The sequence below is a fragment of the Ranitomeya variabilis genome, chromosome 2 (genome assembly GCF_051348905.1).
Source record: "Ranitomeya variabilis isolate aRanVar5 chromosome 2, aRanVar5.hap1, whole genome shotgun sequence".
NCBI classification, from domain to species: Eukaryota; Metazoa; Chordata; class Amphibia; order Anura; family Dendrobatidae; genus Ranitomeya; species Ranitomeya variabilis.
In genome coordinates this window covers 283526240-283543458 of record NC_135233.1, presented here as the reverse complement: position 1 = coordinate 283543458, position 17219 = coordinate 283526240, and the positions used below count along the sequence as shown (strand labels likewise).

Here is a 17219-nt window from a genome sequence, read left to right as displayed (position 1 = left end):
GACCAGGGCTGTGGAGTCGGATCTCAGGGAAACTAAGGAGTTGGGAGTCAGTGGTTTGACTAAAGGTACCTTCACACTGAACAACTTAACAACGATAACAATAGCGATCCGTGACGTTGCAGCGTCCTGGATAGCGATATCGTTGTGTTTGACACGCAGCAGCGATCAGGATCCCGCTGTGATATCGTTGGTCGGAGCTAGAAGTCCAGAACTTTATTTGGTCGTCAGATCGGCATGTATCGTTCTGTTTGACAGCAAAAGAAACGATGCCTGCAATGTTTTACAATGGTAACCAGGGTAAATATCGGGTTACTAAGTGCAGGGCCGTGCTTAGTAACCCGATATTTACCCTGGTTACCATTGTAAAAGTAAAAAAAAAAACAGTACATACTCACCTTCTGATGTCTGTCACGTCCCCCAGCGTCCGCGCTGCTGCTCAGAGCTTCCTGCACTGAATGTGTCAGTGCCGGCCGTAAAGCAAAGCACAGCGGTGACGTCACCGCTCTGCTTTAGGGCCGGCGCTTACACAGTGCAGGGAGGCGGACGCCGGGGGACCCGACAGACACCGGAATGTAAGTATGTAGTGTTTTTTTTTTGTTTTTTTTTACATTTACACTGGTAACCAGGGTAAACATCGGGTTACTAAGCGCGGCCCTGCGCTTAGTAACCCGATGTTTACCCTGGTTACTCGGGGACTTCGGCATCGTTGGTCGCTGGAGAGCTGTCTGTGTGACAGCTCTCCAGCGACCACACAACGACGAAACAGCGACGCTGCAGCGATCGGCATCGTTGTCTATATCGCTGCAGCGTCGCTTAATGTGACGGTACCTTAAGGCTTCTTTCACACTAGCGTCGGCACGGGGCCGTCGCTATGCGTCGGCCCGACACACATTGTGAAAGTAATGCCCGACGTGGGCAGCGGAAGCAGTCTTACGACGCTTCCGCTGCCCCATTGTAATGTCCGGGGAGGAGGGAGCGGAGTTTCGGCCACGCATGCGCGGTCAAAAATGGCGGACACAACACGCAAAAAAAGTTACATGTAACGTTTTTTGTGCCGACGGTCCGCCAAAACACGACGCCACCGTCGCACGACGGTTGCGACGTGTGGCCATACGTCGCAATGTGTCGCTAATGAAAGTCTATGGGTAAAAAAAGCATCCTGCAGACAACTTTGCAGGATGCGTTTTTTCTCATAAACGACGCATTGCAACGTACAGTCAACCACGCTAGTGTGAAAGTAGCCTTACTGACTCCACAGCCCTGGAGGCAGCGTCCTTAGGGTTTAGCTGCGGATTGAACGCTGCATACACCAGCAGCATTCAACCTGCAGTGTCCAGATGTTACAGCATAGTGGAGAGGATTTTATGAAATCCCGTCTCCACTATGCGTGCGAACACGCATCCGGCGGCCCTGTGTTTCCGGACATGCGGACCGTCTTTTTGAAACGCAGCATGTCTTTTTACCTTGCGGCGACGCTCCTTCGCCGCAATGTAAATCACAGGGTCCTATGTATGGGGTGCGGGAGATTCCGGATGTGTGCAATGAACACATCCGGAATCACCGCGCGTACAGAAGGGGGTGGCTCTTTGGGCGGAGCTGGTCTTCCACTCCGCCCAAAGCGCCGTCATTACGGACCATGGACACGCACCCTTAAGGTTTTTGCACCAAAAGACACAGGTATCAGGTTTTGATGCATTTTTGCACATACTCATTGCTTTCTATGAGTGAAAAAAATGCTGAAAAAACGGTAAAAAGTTACATGCTGCAGTTTGCAAAAGAGCAGCAGTTTTCCAAATCAGTCCGAAAAAGAAACAAAAAAAAACGTGTGCATGAGATTTTTGAAATCTCATAGCTTTTGCTGGTACTGTAAAACCTAGCTTCAAATTTGCATAAGAAAAACAGAGCAAAAACTTAACTTATGAACATAGCCTTTGACTGCATTTTTTGCTCAGCAAAAATATGCAGCGTCAAAATCCCACCAAAAACTCATTGTTGGAACCTAGCTTTATACTTCTTAAAAGGAACCTGTTCCAATTATTTTCTTTACCAACGATAAAGCCTGTTTCACACCATTTTTTTTGTGGACTTCACATATCCGTTTATCTTGTGAAGGAAAATATTTACGGTATATGAATTTACCGTATTTGAATTTGCATAGAATATAATTTGAAAAACTATGTCAAAGTGGTATCCGTTCGGATATTTTCTTTCTTTTTTTTTCTTTACACGAAACAAAAAACAGTCTGGTGACCTTTTTATATTCTTTAAGAAAAAACGGATTATTAACAGATCAGTTTTTCTCACAATGCAGTCTATCAAAAACAGATGCACATGTTTTGTCATACGTTTGCCTGTTATTTTGTCTTTCTTTTAGTTTTCCCCAAAACAAGTCACATGATCTGCTGACACTCACCTTGTCATATATTCATAACAGAAGAAAAAAAAAAACACAAATGCAAAGCAGCAAAGAATATGTTAAACAAAACTCGATATACCGGCTTTAAACATGGATCCATTTGCATCAGTTTTACAGCGGATCAGTTTCTTTTGTTTACACTATAAAAATATAAGGTTGTTAAAAAATTATTAAGAAGTGGTGTGAAAGGAAAAGCATCTTTTCGCTTATGCATATAAGAGTGTCACACAGATCACCTCTAAAAACATAGGCTTTACAAAAAGATCCCTTCAAATTGACGTCATCTTGCTCACTGTATTCATGAGAACACAAAACATTTGTAGACTTGTGGCTGCTCTACGTGCGTCTCAGAGAGGTGTAATTACATACATTCATTGAACAGATATGGATCTGGCACTGTATGAACACTGTAATTTTGGCCTTCACTTAGAAAGCATAAGAAATAATTGCAGTTGCCCTGCAGTAGTCCCAAAAATGTTACAGGAACTTGCACACGAAGCTGCCATGTAGGTTTGGCCTTAGGTTCTCTTCATGTCATGTTTTTGTCTGTTCATGTAAACTGCATTGTGCCCATAGCTTCTGATATGCAATGCTACGCTGAAACAGTGAAAGTTACATAAGGGACAATTTTTAAGTGGTTTCTACCGTACTCTATATACTTTGAATTACTGCAAAGCCCGTAATAAGTGTGTTAGGCTTAACCACTGACCAAAGTGGATTAATATAATAAAATGAAGCTTTTAATTAATTCCTAAAATATGATAACACAATTAAACCGTGCTATGCGCTGGTCTAGCTGGCAAAACTGATTTAAGGACAAATATAGCACACGTCCTAAAATTCACAAAACATGTTGCCAGAAAAAAATAGAGACGGACTCATGTCCATCATTTCATTATATTAGGGGTATATGTAAGAGGATAGCTAGCTATAGTAATGCTTTCAACAACAGCTACCTAATATAATATCAAATGCCTACTCTAATATAACAATTGTTGCTAGGATTTTCTTTTTGCCGTAATTAACAGCTCTCATTTACAACATTAACTAGGAGTCCTCTAGTGTTCAAATCCTATCAGCAGACTCTTTTAGATTATTACTGTTCATTTATATGTTCCTGTTATTCACAGATCTTATTAGCACCATTCGCTGGGACACAACTGTTCCCTCAGCAAGCTGTATTACTGCACATCTCAGGTTATTAGGCCCACCACAAATCCCCCCATATAACTAAACTCATCAGGACACCTCCATATTCAACACTGCTTATAATCTGCAGTGTATGACGAAGGTAGGGTGCACTACACAAAATTCTATGGGAAATATAGAAAGAGGGTGCTGCAACATGCACAGAAAATATATCAATATGCATGAAGAAAAAGACCTATGCATACAAGGTGCACACCTCAATATGGGAAAAATAAACAAAATATCTTTATTGACCACAAAAAGCACATAGTGAATAAAAACATTTAAAAGTCAAAAAATGACAATACAACAACCCTGGTACCAGTAAAGTCCATATGACTATAGATATATATAAGATACAGTCCAGAAGGAATATATACAATGTACCGTATATACTCGAGTATAAGCCGACCCCCCTAATTTTGCCACAAAAAACTGGGAAAACTTATTAACTCGAGTATAAGCCTAGGGTGGAAAATGCAGCAGGTACCGGTGAATTTCAAAATTAGAAATAGATACTCCATACCATTCATTATGGCCCCATAGATGCTCCACATAAAGCTGTGCCATATATAATGCTCTGCACCGTTCATTATGGCCCCATAGATGCTCCACATAAAGCTGTGCCATATATAATGCTCTGCACCGTTCATTATGGCCCCATAGATACTCCACATAAAGCTGTGCCATATATACAATGCTCTGCACCGTTGCCCCATAGATAGCTGTGCCATATATATAATGCTCTGCACCGTTGCCCCATAGCTGTGCCATATAGTGCTCTGCACCATTGCCCCATAGCTGTGCCATATAGTGCTCTGCACCGTTGCCCCATAGCTGTGCCATATAGTGCTCTGCACCGTTGCCCCATAGCTCTGCCATATAGTGCTCTGCACAGTTGCCTCATAGCTGTGCCATATAGTGCTCTGCACCGTTGCCCCATAGCTGTGCCATATAGTGCTCTGCACCGTTGCCCCATAGCTGTGCCATATAGTGCTCTGCACCGTTGCCCCATAGCTTTGCCATATAGTGCTCTGCACCGTTGCCCCATAGCTGTGCCATATAGTGCTCTGCACCGTTGCCCCATAGCTGTGCCATATAGTGCTCTGCACCGTTGCCCCATAGCTGTGCCATATAGTGCTCTGCACCGTTGCCCCATAGCTGTGCCATATAGTGCTCTGCACCGTTGCCCCATAGCTGTGCCATATAGTGCTCTGCACCGTTGCCCCATAGATGCTCCACATAAATCTGTGCTGCTGCTGCTATAAAAAAAAAAAAAAAAAAAAAAACACATACTCCCCTCTCTTGCTTGCAGCTCCTCGGCGCCATCTTCCCGGCGTCTCTCCGCACTGACTGATCAGGCAGAGGGCGGCGCGCACACTATATGCATCATCGCGCCCTCTGACCTGCACAGTCAGTGTAGAGAGACGCCGGGAAGATGGCGCGGCGCCCGGCGTGTGGAACGAGGACAGGTGAATATGTCATACTTACCTGCTCCCGGCGTCCAGCTCCTTCCCCCTGCCTGTCTTCGGTGCCGCAGCCTCTTTCTCTATCAGCGGTCACCGGCACCGCTTCATTAGAGAAATGAATAGGCGGCTCCGCCCCTATGGGAGGTGGAGCAGCCTATTCATTTCTCTAATGAGCGGTCCCATGTGACCGCTCAGGGGAAGAGGCTGCGGCACCCGGAGACAGTGTGACAGGCAGGGGGAGCGTCAGGAGCCCCGGAAGCAGGTAAGTATATGACAGTGCTCACCCGCCGACCCCACCACCGATCATGACTCGAGTATAAGCCGAGAGGGGCACTTTCAGCCCAAAAATTTGGGCTGAAAATCTCGGCTTATACTCGAGTATATACAACAATGACTCAAGCCCCAGTATATGTATCAAATGAAAAGACTGTCGCCAATGCTGTGAATCACAATCAAATTGAGTGGGAGTACACGGCTCAATAAATATACACACAATATAAAAATCTATGTGTCCAAAGTTGGGCGTTCCCAAAATTAATATCCTATATTATTGAACTTTATCCCTTTTTCTTCTTGGGGTAATACAAACATTCCAAATTTCCTGAAACTGTTTTAAATCCCATAGCAATGCAGCTGCAAAACATCATGTACACTATATGTCTCTGAATACACCACATATTTGAAAAAGTTATCCAGCACCTTTCACTGCCAATGTTAAGTCGATGGGTCTTATTAACAGAACAGGGGCACAAGACTTGCATCAGCAGCGCCTCCCCTCCGGATGTCCAAGTGAGAGACATTGTACACCATAGTTTACTGCCAGCCACCTATTCTTCCTGACCCCTTCATACACATGCACACTTATTTCAGCCAAAAAAGTATGTGCATTTAATGGAGAGAGGGGAGTAAGCAGGGGCTTATATTCAGTGGAAACAAAGGATAAAGAATAGTGAAATCCAATATGCTTGTTCCTTTGTTGCTACCACTGCCAGCATCTGATGTCAGGTGAAAGGAGAGACAACCTCCCACACATTACATAGTTAGATGACTTTCCATCTTCTACTTTAAAAAAAAAAACAATAAAAAAATACAGGGTATGCTATGAAAACACATTTAGTGAATGGAGTCATACAAAACTGCATTATCAAGTAGCAAATATTCGGTATGGCCTGAAGTCCATATTTTCAAAGCTGTAAACAGGCTTATATTACAGTAAATTTGTGTGTAAAAGCAAAGGTGCACTTTTTTTGCCTATTGGTATACTATGGCTCATTTAGATGTCCATTTTTCATATACGGGTTCTACCTGTAGTTTTCACGATAGAACAGAACACATGCCTATTTGTATCAACAAAGTTGTTCACACATCTGTGCTTTCTTTGAGGATTGCTTTTATCCCCTTAATGACCGTAGCTTTTTTCGGTTTTGAGTTTTCATTTTTCGCTCTGATCCTTCCCAGAGCCATAACTTTTTTATTTCTCCATCAATTTGGCCATGTGAGGGCTTATTTTTTGCAGGACGAGATGTACTTTTGAACGACACCATTGGTTTTACCATGTCGTGTACTAGAAAACAGGAAAAAATTCCAAGTGCGGTGAAATTGCAAAAAAAAAAAAAAAAAAAACGCAATCCCACTTGTTTTTTGCTTGGCTTTTTTGCTAGGTTCACTAAATGCTAAAGCTGATCTGCAATTATGATTCTGCAGGTCATTACGAGTTCACAGACACCAAACGTGTCTAGGTAATTTTTTTATGTAAGTGGTGAAAAATTGGGCAATTTTCCGAGACCCGTAGTGTATCCATTTTTTGGGATCTCGGGTCAGGTGATGGCTTATTTTTTGCGCGCCGAGCTGATGTTTTTAATGATACCATGTTGGTGCAGATACGATCTTTTGGTCACCAATTATTGCATTTTAATGCAATGTCACGGCGACCAACAAAAAAGTAATTCTGGTGCTTGGAATTTTTTTGTCACTACGCCATTTAGAGATCAGGTTAATCCTTTTTTTTATTGATAGATCAGGCGATTCTGAACGCGGTGACACCAAATATGTGTAGGTTTGATTTTTTTTTATTGTTTTATTTTGAATGGGGCGAAAGGGGGTGAATTGAACTTTTATTTTTTTCATATTTTGTAACATTTTTTTTTACTTTTGCCATGCTTCAATAGCCTCTATGGGAGGCTAGAAGCTGGTATAGCCTGGCCAGCTCTGCTCAGATCGCTCCTATGTAGTAGAATTACAGCATTGCTAGGAACTCACCGCCGGAGCCCGGATCAAAGCAGGGAATCTGCCATTGGACGTACTATTCCGTCCGATGGCAGAAAGGGGTTAATCAGAGTTATGGATCAAAATGAGGCCAGGGTCACACGAGCATTTGCAAAAACTTCAATTTTCCATCAAAGAAAAAAAAATTAAAAATGTATTCTCAACATCAACCAACATGTGGCATCGGCTATGAACTCCATTCCTACACGGATGTCAGCGCTCTGCACTGAAGCTGCATTCTTCATGTGCAGCTCAGTGTCTTCTGGATGTATGACTGAGCGGTCGCATCATGCCACCGCTCAGCAATGCATCCAGATGTAGCTGATCTGGGCTCATTGCAGGACCTATAGATTATCTGCGGACAGGTGAGGCATATTGTGATTTTTTTAATTCAACATTAATAAATGGTTAAAAGAGGGCGAGTAATGTTTTTATTTCAATTAAAGGACTTTTCTTTGTCTTGTCATTATTACATTTGGGGTTAATAATGGGGGGGGGGGGGCTTGTAGGCGCCTCTCCATTACTAATTCCTGGGCTTGATGTCAGCTGACATTAACCCCAATACTATTACCCCACTTGCCACTGCACCAGGGCAAGTGGGAAGAGCCAAGGCTAAGTGCCAGAATAGGGGTATCTAATGGATGCGCCATCTCTGGGGTGACTGAGGGTTGATGTTCTTAGTCTGGAAGGAGGCCAATATCCATGGACCCTCTCTGGGCTATTAGTATCACCTGAAGCTGTCTGCCTAGCCTTTTCTGGTTATTAAAAACAAAGGGACCCCACGTAATTTTTTTTTTTTTTTTTTGGGGGGGGGGGGGGGGGTGTCACTCCATGTTAATAACCAGTAAAGGCTACACAGACAGCTGTGAGCTGATATTAATAGCAAGGGAAGCGATTGTTTTTTTTACTCACTTCCCAGCCTATAAACATCAGGCCCCAGCTGTCCACTTTCCCTCAGTTGGTTGGGGTAATTAGGGGAACCCATGCCATTTTTTTCTTAAAATTTTTAATTAGTAGGTAAATACACATACAGTAAGCTACACACGCACTGCAATCATGATATATCTCACTGACATTTCTCTCCATCTATATATCATCTATCAATATCTGTATGAAAGATTGTTTTCTCAGAAAACTAGCTTGAAATGACAATTTCTGTATGTAAAAGCTGATGTTAAAAACGCATTGCATAAGGCTGTCATACGGATGGTAGGCGAGAAAAATCGCATTGTATTCGCATGACAATAGTCCTACTTTTCAGTAACATAAGACCGATTTTATTTACGCAGAAGAGTGTGAGCCCTCAAAGGGGTTTGCACTACTCAGACAAACCCTTTTCAATTATATGTCAGCACTGGCTCTCCTGATATTCACAGGATATTGTTATAGTGGGGAAAATAAGTATTTGATACACTGCCGATTTAGCAAGTTTTCCCATCTACAAAGAATGGAGAGGTTTGTAATTTTTATTTTTAGGTACACTTCACCTGTGAGAGACAGAATCTAAAAATAAAAAAAAACAGAAAATCACATTGTATGATTTTTACATAATTATTTAGAATGTTATTGTATGAAATAAGTATTTGAGACAATAGGGAAACAGAACTTGATACAGTAACCTTTGTTTGCAATTACAGAGGTCAGACGTTTCGTGTTGTTCTTGACCAAGTTTGCACATACTGCAGCAGGGATTTTGGCCCCCTCCTCCATACAGATATTCACCAGACCTTTCAAGTTTCGGGGCTGTAGCTGGGTAACATTGAGTTTCAGCTGTAGGGATAGCATCAAAGAATGCTACACAAGCCCCAGTGCTTACACCGCTGGAATAGCGTTGACACCAGAGTTGAATATATGTGCTACTATTTTACTTGGGGGAGACATAATGATTGATAAGTAGTGATGAGTGAATGAGTTACGAGTTATCCAAGCATGCTCGAGTGTTATCTGAGTATCTTGGGCGTTTTCGTATATCATGTGTGAGTCCCCACAGCAGCATGATTTGCGGTTGTTAGACAGCCTGAACAAGTGGGGATTCTCTAATAAACAGGCAATCCCCACGTGTTCAGGCTAAAAGTTGCAAATTATGCAGATCAAAGAAAAAAGGAAAATCCAGCTCAACGAAATAGTGAAAAAAACGTGTCGTTCCTTTATTCACTTCAATAATATATGTGGAGGATAAAAACATCAGCAACAACAGAAATAAAAACAGTATCAACGCGTTTCTGGTGACAGAGCACCCTTAATCATGAGCCTTTTCCCATATGAGTGTATGTACACTGCTCAAAAAAATAAAGGGAACACAAACAACAGAATATAACTCCAAGTAAATCAAACTGTCCACTTAGGGTACTGTCACACAGTGCAATTTTGACCGCTACGACGGCATGATTCGTGACGTCGCAGCGTCGTATGATTATCGCTCCAGCGTCGTAGACTGCGGACACACGTTGCAATCACGGCGCTGGAGCGATGCCGAAGTCCCCGGGTAACCAGGGTAAACATCGGGTTACTAAGCGCAGGGCCGCGCTTAGTAACCCGATGTTTACCGTGGTTACCAGCGTAAAAGTAAAAAAAACAAACAAACCGTACATGCTCACCATCTGATGTCCGTCAGGTCCCTTGCCGTCTGCTTCCTGCTCTGACTGAGATCCGGCCGTACAGTGAGAGCAGAGCGCAGCGGTGATGTCACCGCTGTGATCTGCTCTCACTTTCCGGCCGGCAGACAGTCAGAGCGGGAAGCGGACGGCAAGGGACCTGACGGACATCAGATGGTGAGCATGTACGGTTTTTGTTTTTTTACTTTTACGCTGGTAACCACGGTAAACATCGGGTTACTAAGCGCGGCCCTGCGCTTAGTTACCCGATGTTTACCCTGGTTACAAGCGAACGCATCGCTGGATCGCTGTCACACACAACGATCCAGCGATGTCAGCGGGAGATCCAGCGACGAAAGAAAGTTTCAAACGAACTGCTACGACGTACGATTCTCAGCAGGGTCCCTGATCGCAGTAGCGTGTCAGACACTGCGAGATCGTAACGATATCGCTAGAACGTCACGAATCGTGCCGTCGTAGCGATCAAAATTGCACTGTGTGACAGTACCCTTAGGAAGTAACACTGTTTGACAATCAATTTCACATGCTGTTGTGCAGATGGAATAGACAACAGATGGAAATTATGTAAACAGGAGAAAAAAATGAGTCAAAATTAGCCCAGATTAATATAAAGAAAGTTTCTAATTTATTGATTTTTAAACAATAATAACTGCACATACATAAATCATAGGATAAATTGGATTGTGCACAGTGACCAATTCCTGGGTGCAAACAAAACCAGGTATGCAGATAGGACAACAGGTATATCCAATTATTAAGTTTGTCCAGAATTATCCCCTTATACTGTGATGTTCACACTTAGCACATGGTATACATATCAATACTTAAAAGGCTAACAAGTAAACGCCATATAGTACCATGCGCCTGGTCCATACTGACCATAGCAAGTCCAAAGGGAATAAAGTAAAAGGTAAGGGGAATGGACATATTTATTTACCCATATTCAGCAAAGTGCCTAGTCCGCGTCCTGGTGCCGTACCCCAACGCGCGTTTCGCGTTCGCCGTGTTGCCGCTTCCTCAGGGGGCCTCCAAGTAAATCAAACTGTCCACTTAGGGTACTGTCACACAGTGCAATTTTGACCGCTACGACGGCACGATTCGTGACGTCGCAGCGTCGTATGATTATCGCTCCAGCGTCGTAGACTGCGGACACACGTTGCAATCACGGCGCTGGAGCGATGCCGAAGTCCCCGGGTAACCAGGGTAAACATCGGGTTACTAAGCGCAGGGCCGCGCTTAGTAACCCGATGTTTACCGTGGTTACCAGCGTAAAAGTAAAAAAAACAAACAAACCGTACATGCTCACCATCTGATGTCCGTCAGGTCCCTTGCCGTCTGCTTCCTGCTCTGACTGAGATCCGGCCGTACAGTGAGAGCAGAGCGCAGCGGTGATGTCACCGCTGTGATCTGCTCTCACTTTCCGGCCGGCAGACAGTCAGAGCGGGAAGCGGACGGCAAGGGACCTGACGGACATCAGATGGTGAGCATGTACGGTTTTTGTTTTTTTACTTTTACGCTGGTAACCACGGTAAACATCGGGTTACTAAGCGCGGCCCTGCGCTTAGTTACCCGATGTTTACCCTGGTTACAAGCGAACGCATCGCTGTCACACACAACGATCCAGCAATGTCAGCGGGAGATCCAGCGACGAAAGAAAGTTTCAAACGAACTGCTACGACGTACGATTCTCAGCAGGGTCCCTGATCGCAGTAGCGTGTCAGACACTGCGAGATCGTAACGATATCGCTAGAACGTCACGAATCGTGCCGTCGTAGCGATCAAAATTGCACTGTGTGACAGTACCCTTAGGAAGTAACACTGTTTGACAATCAATTTCACATGCTGTTGTGCAGATGGAATAGACAACAGATGGAAATTATTGGCAATTAACAAGACACTCAAAGGAGTGGTTCTGCAGGTGGGGACCACAGACCATATCTCAGTACCAATGCTTTCTGGCTGATGTTTTGGTCACTTTTGAATGTTGGTTGTGCTTTCACACTCATGCTAGCATGAGACGGACTCTACAACCCACACAAGTGGCTCAGGTAGTGAAGCTCATCCAAGATGGCACATCAATGCGAGCTGTGACAAGGTTTGCTGTGTCTGTCAGCGTAGTGTCCAGAGGCTGGATGCGCTACCAGGAGACAGGCCAGTACACCAGGAGACGTGGAGGGGGCCGTAGGAGGGCAACAACCCAGCAGCTGGACCACTGCCTCAGCCTTTGTGCAAGGAGGAAAAGGAGGAACACTGCCAGAGCCCTGCAAAATGACCTCCAGTAGGCCACAAATGTGCATGGGTCTGCAAAAACGATTAGAAACCGACTCCATGAGGATGGTCTGAGTGCCCGACGTCCATAGATGGGGGTTGTGCTCACAGCCCAACACGGTGCAGAACGATTGGCATTTGCCAGGATTGGCAAATTTGCCACTGGCGCCCCGTGCTCTTCACAGATGAAAGTAGGTTCACACTGAGCACATGTGACAGACGTGACAGAGTCTGGAGACCCCGTGGAGAGCGATCTGCTGCCTGCAACGTCCTTCAGCATGACCGACTTGGCAGTGAGTCAGCATTTCTTTGGAGGGCCGCACAGCCCTCCATGTGCTCGCCAGAGGTAGCCTCACTGCCATTAGGTACCGAGATGAGATCCTCACACCCCTTGTGAGACCATATGCTGGTGCGGTTGGCCGTGGGTTCCTCCTAATGCAGGACAATGCCAGACCTCATGTGGCTGGAGTGTGTCAGCAGTTCCTGCAAGATGAAGGTATTGAAGCTATGGACTGGCCCGCCCGTTCCCCAGACCTGAATCCAATTGAACACATCTGGGACATCATGTCTCGCACCATCCAATGTCACGTTGCACCAGACTGTCCAGGAGTTGGCGGATACTTTAGTCCAGGACTGGGAGGAGATTCCTCAGGAGACCATCCGCCGCCTCATCAGGAACATGCCCAGGCATTTTAGGGAGATCATACAGGCACGTGGCGGCCACACACACTACTGAGCATCATTTCCTTGTCTTGAGGCATTTCCACTAAGGTTGGATCAGCCTGTAACTTCATTTTCCACTTAGATTTTGAGCATCATTCCAACTCCAGACCTCCGTGGGATATTAGTTGTGATTTACGTTGATCATTTTTAGGTTTTATTGTTCTCAACACATTCCCCTATGTAATGAATAAAGATTTACAACTGGAATATTTCATTCAGTGATATCTAGGATGTGGGATTTTAGTGTTCCCTTTATTTTTTTTGAGGAGTGTATATGCAAAAATCACAGACAGAACAAGTTGTCATCAGCGTGCAGCCGGTGATTAATACTGTAAAGTAAAGGAAAAAAATTTGCAAACACCGATTGTAAAGACTGAAATACTGATGAAAAAAATGGTGACAGACTGGGTTTTTTTTTTTTTGCATACCTGAGAAATTATGGATATGTGAATGAGGTCTAGGTGGTGTGAACGTAAACTAATTAGCAGTAATAATAAGGAAGTATTTGGGAGTCAATTTTACTGCTGCCACTTCTACAGATGCACAACTGAAATAAGCTGATCTGATAAAAGATCAAGGTTTAATGCTGTATGTTGTGTGCCAAAAATAATCAGATCATGATAGAGAAAGTGGAGAAAGTCTTCCGGATACGGCAACGCCCTCCACACACACCAGTCACGCAAGGTATTTCATGCATTTACTAAAAATTAAAAACCTCATGGACACAGGGTTTTCCGGGAAAAACAAAAATATTTGCAGTCAGCCTGACTACAGATTGCCCAAATCATGTTATGCACTGTACACTGTCAGGAATACCCTGTGTTGCCTGTTCCAGCGATAGTCACGTGGACGGTCAAATGTGATTTGCATGCTGTTGGTCACGTGCAGACTAACAGCTTTTCCTGCTTCTTTCTAAGTCCTCAGGAGAGTTGACACGTGACTGACTGTGTGCATTTGGTACATTATGAGGCCTCATCTGGCAGTCCGTTTTTCACATTAACCCATTTTAGTTTATGGTGTTGTTCAGACATCTGTGTTTTTTTGCCGACTGTGTCCAAAAAAAACCCCATCAAAAGCTCATCGTGGGAACACAGCCTAAGGGTATAGAACACGCTTTTTTTGCTGCATTTTTGGCATGGAAACTCCAAGTTTCTGAGGTGTTTTGAGAAACATTGAAGAGTTTCTTCTCCAAAAAGTCAGCTAACAGATTCAGCGTGCACAAAATATTAGGTATCGATATGTGCAAAACAATTCTTTTTTGGGCGGATTTCACCTGTAATCCATTCAAAAATAAAAACACAGCAAGACAGGATAATGCTGTGCATTATGTTCAAAACAACACTGCTGTGCACAAGTTCCATCTTATTTCACTTTTTTTTTTTTTACTGTTTCAGGGTTTGCAAGAATTGAAGAAGAAATTGCGATGTCCGTTCTTAGGCTGCTTCATTTGGGAGATGTCCACTCCTCTGTATATACCTGAAAGTACAGAGAAGCCAGCGGCAAAGCAATTGCAATAACTACTTAGGCCAGGTGCCTACGATCCCGAAATAGCAGCGCTTTGGACGCAGTGCATGTTCGCTGCGTCCAAGCGCTGCCATCGATTCAACGTAAGTAAATCCACATGTGTTCACTGAACCATGAGGATTTATAGCCTCCAATACATTCTATTGATGTAATTTCTATGGCGGAGACTAGTGTCTCTGCAAGAAAAATTGAAATGCTGCGGTCTGGAAAGACGCACCACATGTCTGTCTCCACGGGTGATCCTCGGGCCTCTGTGGACATGGGATTTCTAGAAATCTCAACACTATGCTGTAATATCTGACCGCTGCTGGTTTGATGCTGCATAAATACAGGTTCGTGGGCACATACCCTTAAAAGAAGCTTTAGGAAGATAACCGTCAGCGTCCCAAAAATACAGTGTGCACATAGACTTATATGTTCAGATGGGATTTTTGACACGAGACACATCCAGGAAGATTTTCAAAAAGTTTAGTTGCAGACCTTAGGGTATGTGCACTCTGCAATTTTTTTAGACGCTGGGATACTTGTATCGTTTTTCGATAGAAAGGTTTTTCAAAACATATATGAAGCAGTTTTTAATGTTGATTTTGGAGTAGACAAAAACAGATCACACTCTTGGCGCTGTATAATGATGCACGATGCCATTATACAACTCCTACGTGTGGATCCGACTATTCCCTGTATAGGTCTCCAATTTAATCGCTTCTTGACCACCCGTAAAACTATAAACAGCCACATTACACTCTGCAGTGATGTTCTAAAACGTCCCTGCATAGTGGCTGCACAAGATCGTGCCCATAAAGAAGGCAGAGGTGGTTTATGGCTATCTATGCCTTCACATTTGCTATATGCACAGCCAGGTTCGGACTGGCCCATAGGGGAACAGGAGACTCCCCCAGTCACAGCTCTGCTATGCAAACTGGAGACAAATATATCAGTCCCTATTACAGGGAAAATCAGATATGAGAAATAAAAGTATTGAAATGCCCCCAAAGATCTTTTATGATCTTACAGGAGGCACAATGTGTGAAATAAGCGAAAAATAAATATAAAGCAGGAATAAAATGATAAACAAGCCATTGCCAATCCAAATTACTGCTACAAGTCGCACCTCAGTCAGGAAAAGAGCATGTCAAATATATAAAAATAATTAGGACCGATCAGATACTGAGGGTTTCTTTTCTCGCCTTTGTGTTTACCTGACTGACCAGTATATTTTAAGTTTGGATATAAAATAAATACAATTCAGAAAACAAAATGCAGTAATATCTTATCAACATACAAGTTTCAGAAAACCCTTAGAGCAGAAAATCAGGGTGTGATAGCCGAAGGCCACAGGAATACATGGAGTTACCGGGGACGCTCAGGTGTCTCAGGCCACAGATAGAGATATATACAGTCGTCACACAAAGGTGATACTTCGAGGGCTCGGAAGACATTTTTAGTAGCAGCCATTAATAACAATATGTCACAGTTGCCACCTACTGCAGTCAGAATACAGGGGTGTGATCACATCTGGGGGCCAGGTATAGTATGGGGGCTCAGACACCACCCCAGGGACTGACAAGCCCTAGAAACTTGGCAGCCGCCAGCCATGGGCTCATCCACATACATTGCACCCTGGCAGGAGCTGCAGGGAGAAGGCGCCCATATGTCAGGAACAGGTGTGACTGGGGAACTACAGGTCCCAGCATGGACTGCCCACAGCCCGGGGGAGTGCGAGTCGCCTTCCCGCACCGGGCTGTCACTGTCCTCACAGCGGGGGTCCCCGGCGCCATTGTCCCGCCATATAACACCGTGTAATAAAACATGCGCTCACCTGCGCCAGCGGCTGCAGCCGGGAAAGTTCCGAGCGCCTCACCTGGGTGGAGGGGAAGTGACTCACACACGGGGAGGGGCAGCAGTAACCTGAGCGCGGCTCCATGGAGGAGGATGCACAGTGCAGCCTGACGGCAGCAGCGGGCGCCACACAATGGCGGCGGCGTCCTCCTCTCCCTCCTGCTGTGTGCAGCACGGGACAGCGCCGCGCCAGGCTGCTCTCATTACCCAGCTAGCACTGGGGGCCGGGGATGGTTGCTATGGGCGACTGCTCCTCACAGAGGAGTCCTATAGATCTTACCTATAGGTTTTGTCTTTACAGCGTTCATTATATGGTGAATATATCCAGTCCGCCAGGTTGTCCGGCGCAGTACGATTACGGCGATACCAAACTTGTAGATTTTTTTTTTTTATTTTTGCTGTAAAAAAAAATAAAAATTTAAAACCGAAGTTTGGAAAATAAAAAAAATGTGTTTTGTGTCACCATTTCCTAAGTCCTTAATTTTTCAGGTCCTTTTTAGGGCACTTGGGCGATTAATGGTCCGATCAAGCATACTGTATGCAGAAACACTCTAGTATTACCACAGATTGTAAAAATCATGGTCACCCTAGAAGCACGGCCTATAGCGGAACTTCAGGGAGCACCAAGATGGCGGCGGTGGTGGCCCCCAGCTCCTGTCCATCTCTGGCGAAAAGTGACCTGTGGGCAGCTCCAGTTTTCATGGAGCGCTTTGGAGGTCACTTTTCAATACAAGTCTATGAGAGCCTCGTTCGGCCTCTTTCTGGTTCTCCCAGACTTGCACTGAGATTTTGTAAAGTAGCGTCTGACTCTTGGCTAGTCAGAAGCTGAGCTCACAAGATGGCGGTGAAGACACCGGAGGGTGAGAATATGACCGGGGGCAGAGGGCTTACATTTAAAGCGCCACTCCAGCA

General features: G+C 44.5%; 1 protein-coding gene across 2 annotated transcripts in view; it reads right to left on the bottom strand.

Moving 5' to 3' along the window:
- Positions 1 to 16547, bottom strand: part of LOC143805564 (ligand of Numb protein X 2-like) — a 91520-nt gene extending 74973 nt beyond the window's left edge. Inside the window, exon 1 of one of the 2 annotated variants that reach the window (XM_077285057.1) lies at positions 16288 to 16547. The gene's annotated coding sequence lies outside the window, so the exon portion shown is untranslated. The remainder of the gene's footprint in view (positions 1 to 16287) is intronic. The other variant, XM_077285060.1, reaches the window with a different exon arrangement.
- Between the last annotated feature and the right edge of the window lie 672 nt (positions 16548 to 17219).